The sequence below is a fragment of the Mytilus galloprovincialis genome, chromosome 5 (assembly GCF_965363235.1).
Source record: "Mytilus galloprovincialis chromosome 5, xbMytGall1.hap1.1, whole genome shotgun sequence".
NCBI classification, from domain to species: Eukaryota; Metazoa; Mollusca; class Bivalvia; order Mytilida; family Mytilidae; genus Mytilus; species Mytilus galloprovincialis.
In genome coordinates this window covers 99,229,492-99,237,475 of record NC_134842.1, presented here as the reverse complement: position 1 = coordinate 99,237,475, position 7,984 = coordinate 99,229,492, and the positions used below count along the sequence as shown (strand labels likewise).

General features: G+C 31.2%; 1 long non-coding RNA gene across 1 annotated transcript; it reads left to right on the top strand.

The window, feature by feature from the left end:
* The first annotated feature begins 3,389 nt into the window (after positions 1 to 3,389).
* On the top strand, positions 3,390 to 7,472 carry LOC143074889 (uncharacterized). Its single transcript, XR_012978148.1, has 3 exons — positions 3,390 to 3,613; positions 4,650 to 4,715; positions 6,834 to 7,472. It is a non-coding gene; the product is annotated as an uncharacterized LOC143074889 (long non-coding RNA).
* The last annotated feature ends 512 nt before the right edge of the window (positions 7,473 to 7,984 follow it).

The following is a 7,984-nucleotide window of genomic DNA, read 5'->3' as shown; positions in this document are numbered from 1 at the left end:
CAGTTCACATTCAGTTTGCAGAACATTTAGTTATTTGAACATGATTTAATGCAATTATTTCATAAAGAACATGAAAGATTGCAATAAAGACGGTAGACAAACAACAAATTATTTAGTTCATCAAATATTTCACTTTTTTTCTTTCTTCTTTTTTTTTATGTCTCAAATGCTTTTGATTGCATAGAAACAAACAAAAATAGCGTACTTTCCAGTTTACACGTCAATAAACATGATTTTTCCCGACATAAGAACCTGTACTACTTCTATTATCAATAAAATGTACTACAAATTATGTCCAGATGAACTATTTCATCAGCATTTACATCGAACAATTTAGCATGTGTAAACAATCTTAATTGTGACTTTATGAACCTTGTGCATTCGTCTATACGTAGATTCGTTGTCATGTTGCTTGCCAATAAAATAAAACTAAGTGAATAGAACATTGTTAGAATTTTGAACAAGATTTAATGTTGAAATGTGTCTTGTACTTTTTCAGAATGTTCTGAGAGGGTTCGTTTTCATAGCTTTACTATGCATTCTAGTCCTGACTACCTCTGCGGGTATGTTCTTTTAATTGTAATTATTTATTTTAATGAGATTGCAGAATGCAATTATATTGCCATTGAATTTGGTGTCCATTCTTGCTACGGAAAATCACAGTTCACTTATTATTGCTTGTGATGAAAGCACGATTTTAATTGTACATTTTTTTTTATTTCCAGTTGTAAATGTTTATAATCTCACGCACGGTTGGCCTTTAAGACTGGAAAATAGTTTGGTAAATGTCAAAATCAAAAGCTTAAACACATCAAACGAATGGAAAACAAGTGACAACTGTCATATTCCTGACTTGTTACAGGCATTTCATTTTGTCTAAAAGATGGATAAAAACTGTTTGTTTTTAAGCTAGCCAACCTTTCGCTTGTATGACAGCTGCATAGAATTTCATAATATTGAAAACATTTTGTGAACAAAAAGAACAGACATAGAAGGTAAAAATGTCAACATTATGCTACTATCTTAAAATCACTGTAAAATTAACACCTATGTCACCAAAGATCAACTAAATGGTATAAAGACACTCTAAAAACCAGCACATACGAAAAAAGACTACAAGAAAATGAATATAGCACAATAAAACAATGGTGGTATGTATAAATACCGAGCCATCCTAAAAAGATATTACCACAATGGACTATTATATAGAAAAGGTTCAAATGGTATTCAAGAAACTGGAGTTATAAAATGTATGTGCATAGAAATCAAATCCCCTCTGTATTGGCTAACATTGTTGGAATTTTACAATAAATTTTACAAAATTAATGTAGTTTATTTCAATCATATTCCTAATTTATTTGAAGGACGTGCTGATGGCACCAAAAGATCATTCTTGAATTTGTACAGTCAGATCAGCCATTTGTTTGAAATGGGTTATGCGTTTGGGAATTATCTTCGAGACTATGGAGTAGGCGGAGGCGGAACGCCTCAGGACGACATTGATAGGTGAGCTGCTCTTATTGTACAGATGTCAGAACATCTTGAGGCGAGTAAGAGCAATCTAAAGAACTATAATTAAATGAGCAACCTGTGCAAAGTAGAAGAAAATTAACCCTTTTTCCGATTATTTTGTTGTGCATAGAAAACATAAAACATATGCTTTTCTCCCAATTGAACCGATTATACGCTTTATTTTTTACTTCTTTTAACTGCACTTTCTTACCGAGAACCAGAATTTCATACCACACAGAAGGTTACCTGTCGAGCAGTTATAGTAATAGAAATAGAAATATACTCTGGAGAAAAACGTCTGTAATATAAAAAAAAAGTCTATTCTATGACGTTAATGTATTATGAATATATTTAGCGTACTAATTATGACTTTAGATCTACATATCAATTTTAAATTATCAGATCAATTTTGTTCCTGTTGCACGCCACTACAATATAAGATTTTGCGGTTCAACCTTACTCGAACACTTTTGTCAATTTCGGTATTTGATATAAGACTCGTGGGGGTAAAAAGGAAATAAAATACACAAATGTGAATCCGTAAATAAATTCCAAATGCAACACTCCATGATGACCTCAATTATGATAAAGAGGAAAACTGTGAATTTACAGAAAGCTATGAAAAAAACAATAAGTGGTCTTTATGCTTATCCCCATCTTACATCGATTAGACAATTTTCAACGAAAATTTGTTGGTTTAAATTTGTTATGAAATGAAAAATAGTCTCTGAGATTGCGGTTTTATATGTTGTTCTTTAAGTATGTTGTCTATTCCTATCTCCATGTATTCTTTATTTTTTAGCACCCTGATATTTTCTTACCATTTTTTGGTTCCTTTTTTCTCTATTTGTTTATTGTCCATATCTTGGACTTTTGTTAATTATCATCTATCCTGTATATCCCAATGAAAGGGAGAAAACTTATCAAAACATTAAACAAGCGAATGGACTCATTCAACCCCGTAAATGTTCTTTTTATCAAAAACGTTTACACAAGTTACTTTTAAAACACAAAATAAATAAAATAAATGAATGAATACTTTGTAGATGTTGTATGGTACATGATAGGTGTTATGATCAGAATAGTAGGGATGGGTGTAGTGGTATTCATCTAGACGATTACAGCTACGAGTGGACCAGTGTGTCGATCAGATGTACAAGTAAGTACATGTAGTCTCAAAAAACAACCTTAATTTTATATTTTTAATATACAACGTTTACATAACATATTGAAAACACAGCGTTGTCAATAATAAAATTGAGAATGGAAATGGGGAATGTGTCAAAGAGACAACAACCCGACCAAATAAAAAACAACAGCAGAAGGTCACCAACAGGTCTTCAATGTAGCGAGAAATTCCCGCACCCGGAGACTTTTTACTGAAATACTACGTAAACACAAAAAATGTATGTATCTGTATCATGAATTAAATTTAAAAGATGACACTAGCTGTACGATGAATATAAATTATGCATAGAAATTAATGGCTGTTGGCAAAATTGCTAGCATGTAGATTAGTCCTCCTGTTTTGGTTAAAGTAATATAGTTAAGTATGCTGTAAAATACAATTTATCCTTTATCTTAAGCACTCTAAACTTTGTAGAATAAATTATCATGAATTGCAAACATTATTTTTTTGGAAGAAACTTTCAGAATTACTAATTTTGTGAATATTTGAAAGAATTCCTGGTCACCATAGAAATGTTTAAACTTATTTTCACCGATCATGTCATCGTAACTCCTTCTACGTTGTATATCGTATTTTATTGAAAAGTTCAACGGTGCTAGAAGTAACAGAACTAAATCATTATGCAGATGTATAGTATAATAAGAGTGATTGTAGAGTAATGGCCCTTTAAACAATTGTCTTTGCGCAGTAATGTTAAGGCAGTTCTCCATAAGTTTTCAAAGATTCTATCGCAATCTAATTGTGACGTCATGTAGTCGTCTCTATTGGTTGTCAGCACATTTATTCTTACACGCAACGTCATTTGAAAGCTTGAAAAGGCATCGAAACAAGCAAGTGCGTGTCAGCTGTTTATGAAGTTTTTATACAATTTTATGATGTTCCTGACGGAAAAGATGACTCGAATATCCAACCGTAAGTACAATATCACTTATCTTATGTTTGTTTTCATACGATTTGTTAAATTCGCGAAACGTTATGTGTTGTTTTCTTTTCTATACAAAAAAGGGGGAGGTGTTATCCAATTCCAACTTACCATGTTTATTTTATAATCTGACCGCGTGATCACTGTGAACTGCAGAGGCGGATTTAGGGGGGGGGCAGGGCGCCCGCCCCCCCCCCCCTTTTAGGAAAAAAATTGGTTGCTTAAATAGGGAATCACTAAAGCGTGACTTGAACCGTCTCCTCCTAGGTCAGTCAGTGGGCCCCCACTTATGAAAATTTCTGGATCCGCCACTGCTGAAGTGTTTATTTTTTAAGTCGAAAATAAATGTGGATTCGAGCATATAACACTATTTGTTATTTGTAGTGTTCTTTATTTATTTACGAGTAAATAACCATTTGATTTCAGAAAGAAAAAAAACAATTAGATATTTACATAAATTTACTGATTGATTGTCTAATTAGATTGACAAGTGTCATTAGACAAACCTGAATTTGAATTTATTTCATCGGTACTTCATTTCATTGAAAATAGTGTAGAAATAAAAATGTGGGGGTATTTTTCAAATGAGAAGTTATAAATAAGCAATTTGAAATATTGATGTATAAAAAAACAACATAACTCTGAAAATATTGAGAGTTCAAATATATTGTATGACAGACTTCATTGTTTATAAATCTTTGTCAAAATAACTATTACTTTCATTCAGGAGAAATTAAAGAGGAGGATACATAATTGCACTTTTTATAAATGTGTCATTTATTTCTCTTTATTTATCCAGTATCAGGCTATAGTTTAAGGAAAAAAACCTTTTTTATATCCTCTATCATATCATAGCATTAATAAGAAAATATATACATAAAAAAGGTGTCAAAAAGATAGCCTTGTATTATACAAGGTAGAGGTATTTAATCATTTTTAATCAATGGTTTGCATAAATTATCTCATTTAATTTTGGCATATCAAGTTTTTCAATTATTCATGTGTTCTCTATTTTCTTAAATACAGGATTTGACCAGACTGTGCTGTACTTTAAAATGAATTTGTCATCAATTAGAATTGAATATAAAACAGGTAAATTTCAGTAATAAAAAAGAAGATGAGGTGTGATTGCCAATCATGGTTAATAATGATACATTTGTACTACAAAATTTACTCTGTCAGGGGCGTAGCTGCCGTTAGGCACTTTAGGCACGTGCCTACACATAATTTTTTCACAAATTAAAAAAAATAATAAAAAAAATAATAAACAACGTTATATATACATGAACTCCAGTGAAGTTGTCACAACTCTAATTATCGAATGTCATGTGTACACTAGTCTTTCGTCCTTAGTGAATGGAATATTGGACAAAATTGAATGTTTTTTTTATGTGTGTACCTTATATAGAAACTATAAACTAGAACTTTGGTTCAGATCATTTCAATTCTATCAACAACAACTTGAATGAACCTCAACTTAGACACATTAATTTTTAATTAGTTGTTGTTAGTTTTCAACTAGCTTTCCACTTTGTCTTCACCCGACTTGCCAATGTTGGTCGTCCGTTTGGTTGTGCAGGATGTATAAATACGTAGTCACGTCTGGTCAGAATGGGGAAATTTAATATTATGCCTAGTTGTAGAGAGAATGCCACTCTTTGAGGAGTTCGTAGTTGGTCTACTGAAAGACAAAGTTTCTGCTCCTATCCAATAATCCATCATTTTCCAATGCATGACATTTTCAAATTTCCAGACCTTCGTCCTGTACAACACTTATTACAGGACTAAGCTCCCTGTTGTGTTTATAGTAAATAATCAATTTGGTTTTTTTTTGTTCTAAACTTGCATAAATATTTTACACTGGATGTTTGAAAATCAATCTATCAATTTATAGCTTCAAGTAGTTTTGACTACTCTCAGATCTATGTTTAATGACCAAAATTATTCAAATTCCTAAGCAGGTAGAGATTTTACAATAGAGCGGGATATAAAGAAATACGAATTTCTTGAATTTTGTTACGTTAGTATGAACAGAACAGAACTTTTGCATTAGGCATTGACTATGTGTGCATGTGTTTGTGTGACTAGGGTGAAGGTTTAAGAATCAAAAGATTGATAGTTGGTGTCTTTTTAGCCAAAAGGATAGTGTTATTATATAGCAATATCAGTGTTTACGTGCACGTGCCTATCTTTTTAATGAATGATCGTCAATATGTACTATCAATTACGCGGATCTATGCTGGGCAGTACATATTGTAAATATTTTTTTTTAATATTTGATTTTCCAATTGTACAGCGTTATTTAATTCACCATTCAGATGCTATGGTAAATTCAAACTTTTCATCATGTATATTATAATTATCATGATTAAATAAAGAAAATTTAATATTTTTGTGCATAAAATTTTGCAGCCAAAACGCTGAAATCTGTTTTCTGTCGGGGGCGAACCCCTAAACCCCCTACCAGTGCTCTGTCCTGGACCTGATGGGGGCCATGAGCGGCCCCCAGACCCCTTGCCGATTTGTGCCTACAGTTGAATGAATACCTAGCTACGCCCCTGTCTGTTTTATAAACTTATCAGTAGTTTAACGAAACTCAAACTAAATTTGAAATCTATAATTTCATTTAATGAACTGTTTGCATTAATGATTATAATTTAAGTATGGTACTAGAATTTGAATTGATAAAAATTCCAATTGAACAAAATGCATGTCTTTAATTATATAACTTCAAGCTCATGCTCATTGCTGTCATTATATACATGTCAGCTTACAATAACACTTTTTAAAATATGATCAGCTATTTTTTTTAAGAAACTTCAAAACAATCAAGACTTTTAATTACTTAGAGCTGCACATTATTAGATTTACAAACAGTTTCATCACACATGTATGACATGTATGTTCTTGGGTCCTGATTTCACAAGTCTTGTTGACAGGATGAATTCCGGATAGTGTGTTTTGAACAATCATTCACGATGAAGGTGATCACAATCTTTGGAGAAGTTATAATGATCATAGTATATATATATATATATATATATATTGGTTAAAATATTCCAATGTATTTGAAACATCCACAATGTACATGACTTGTGTGAAATTGTGTGTTTAATTGTGGTAGTTGACTTGTTTACAGTCAGTGAGTTAAATTCATAATGACCAATCATGTCCAATGATTTGTTAATTTTCATTATTATGATATTTCAGATTAAATGAAGATATCCAAACTATGATAAAGTGACCTTTATATCTACACTAGAAGTAAAACATAGATGCCTTGATGTCAATTGGATAAAGGAAGGATTGATTTCAAAATATTCATCAAAAAATAATGTGTAAATTTTACTACAAAATTGCTATGAGAATAAACTGTGATTAAGCAATGTGAATAGAAAAGGAAAATTCAATGTGATTCATGTACTACAAGGATATAGTGATTAAAATAAATGTGTAGGAAATCATTCATTATTAAGGAGGTAGGAAGTATACTTTATTCCTTATAGGATATTACACTGTTTTATTGGAAATGTTTATCAACAGTTTGACAGGTGACATTCATTGTCTATGACATTAGTAAAACTACAAATGTATTTTATTTAAAACTTTAATTTAATTTTCTTTACTTTTAGCAATAAAAATGAAAGTGTTCTTCTGTCAGACAATATTTCCAATTCTTTATACAGATAGACCAATTCTGAGTAGAATCACTATTACTCCTATAATGCTGATTTTGATCTTATACCTATATATCAAAATGGTTCTCATTTGAGCATGATATTAAATTACATATATATGACTATGCATAAACCTCCCCAGCTGAATATTATAACAGGGGTATAAAGCAAGGAGAAAGACTAATATTATCAATATAGGGCCCAACTTGTGAACAATATGAAAGATAAGTATAAAAATTATGGATATTTTCTTAACTATAAGGAATGAGGATTTCACAAAATTTGATTGAAACTAATTGCATTTAAATTAAGGGATATTTAGTGGCCAAGTCAAAAACATAAACAAGCCTTGGCTACTGGTGCCCTGCTTGTTAATGTATTTGCTCATTAATGTACCTAAAGCAGACCATTTAAATATACAGCTAATTGAAAATCAATGGGTCATTCTTTGATGATATAGGGATTACATGACATTATAAGAATAACAATGCAACAAGTACAGCATATAATATTAAACATTTCTCTGAGCAAGAATTTATGATTCATGCATCAGAGTCTCAAAGGGATAATTATGACCAATACTCACTGCACAAAAATAAAAAGGGAATATAGTGCTGATTAGTGTCTGTCTGTTGTAGTGATTATCAGACAAAACAGTATAACAGAAAAGGTTGCAAACATTAA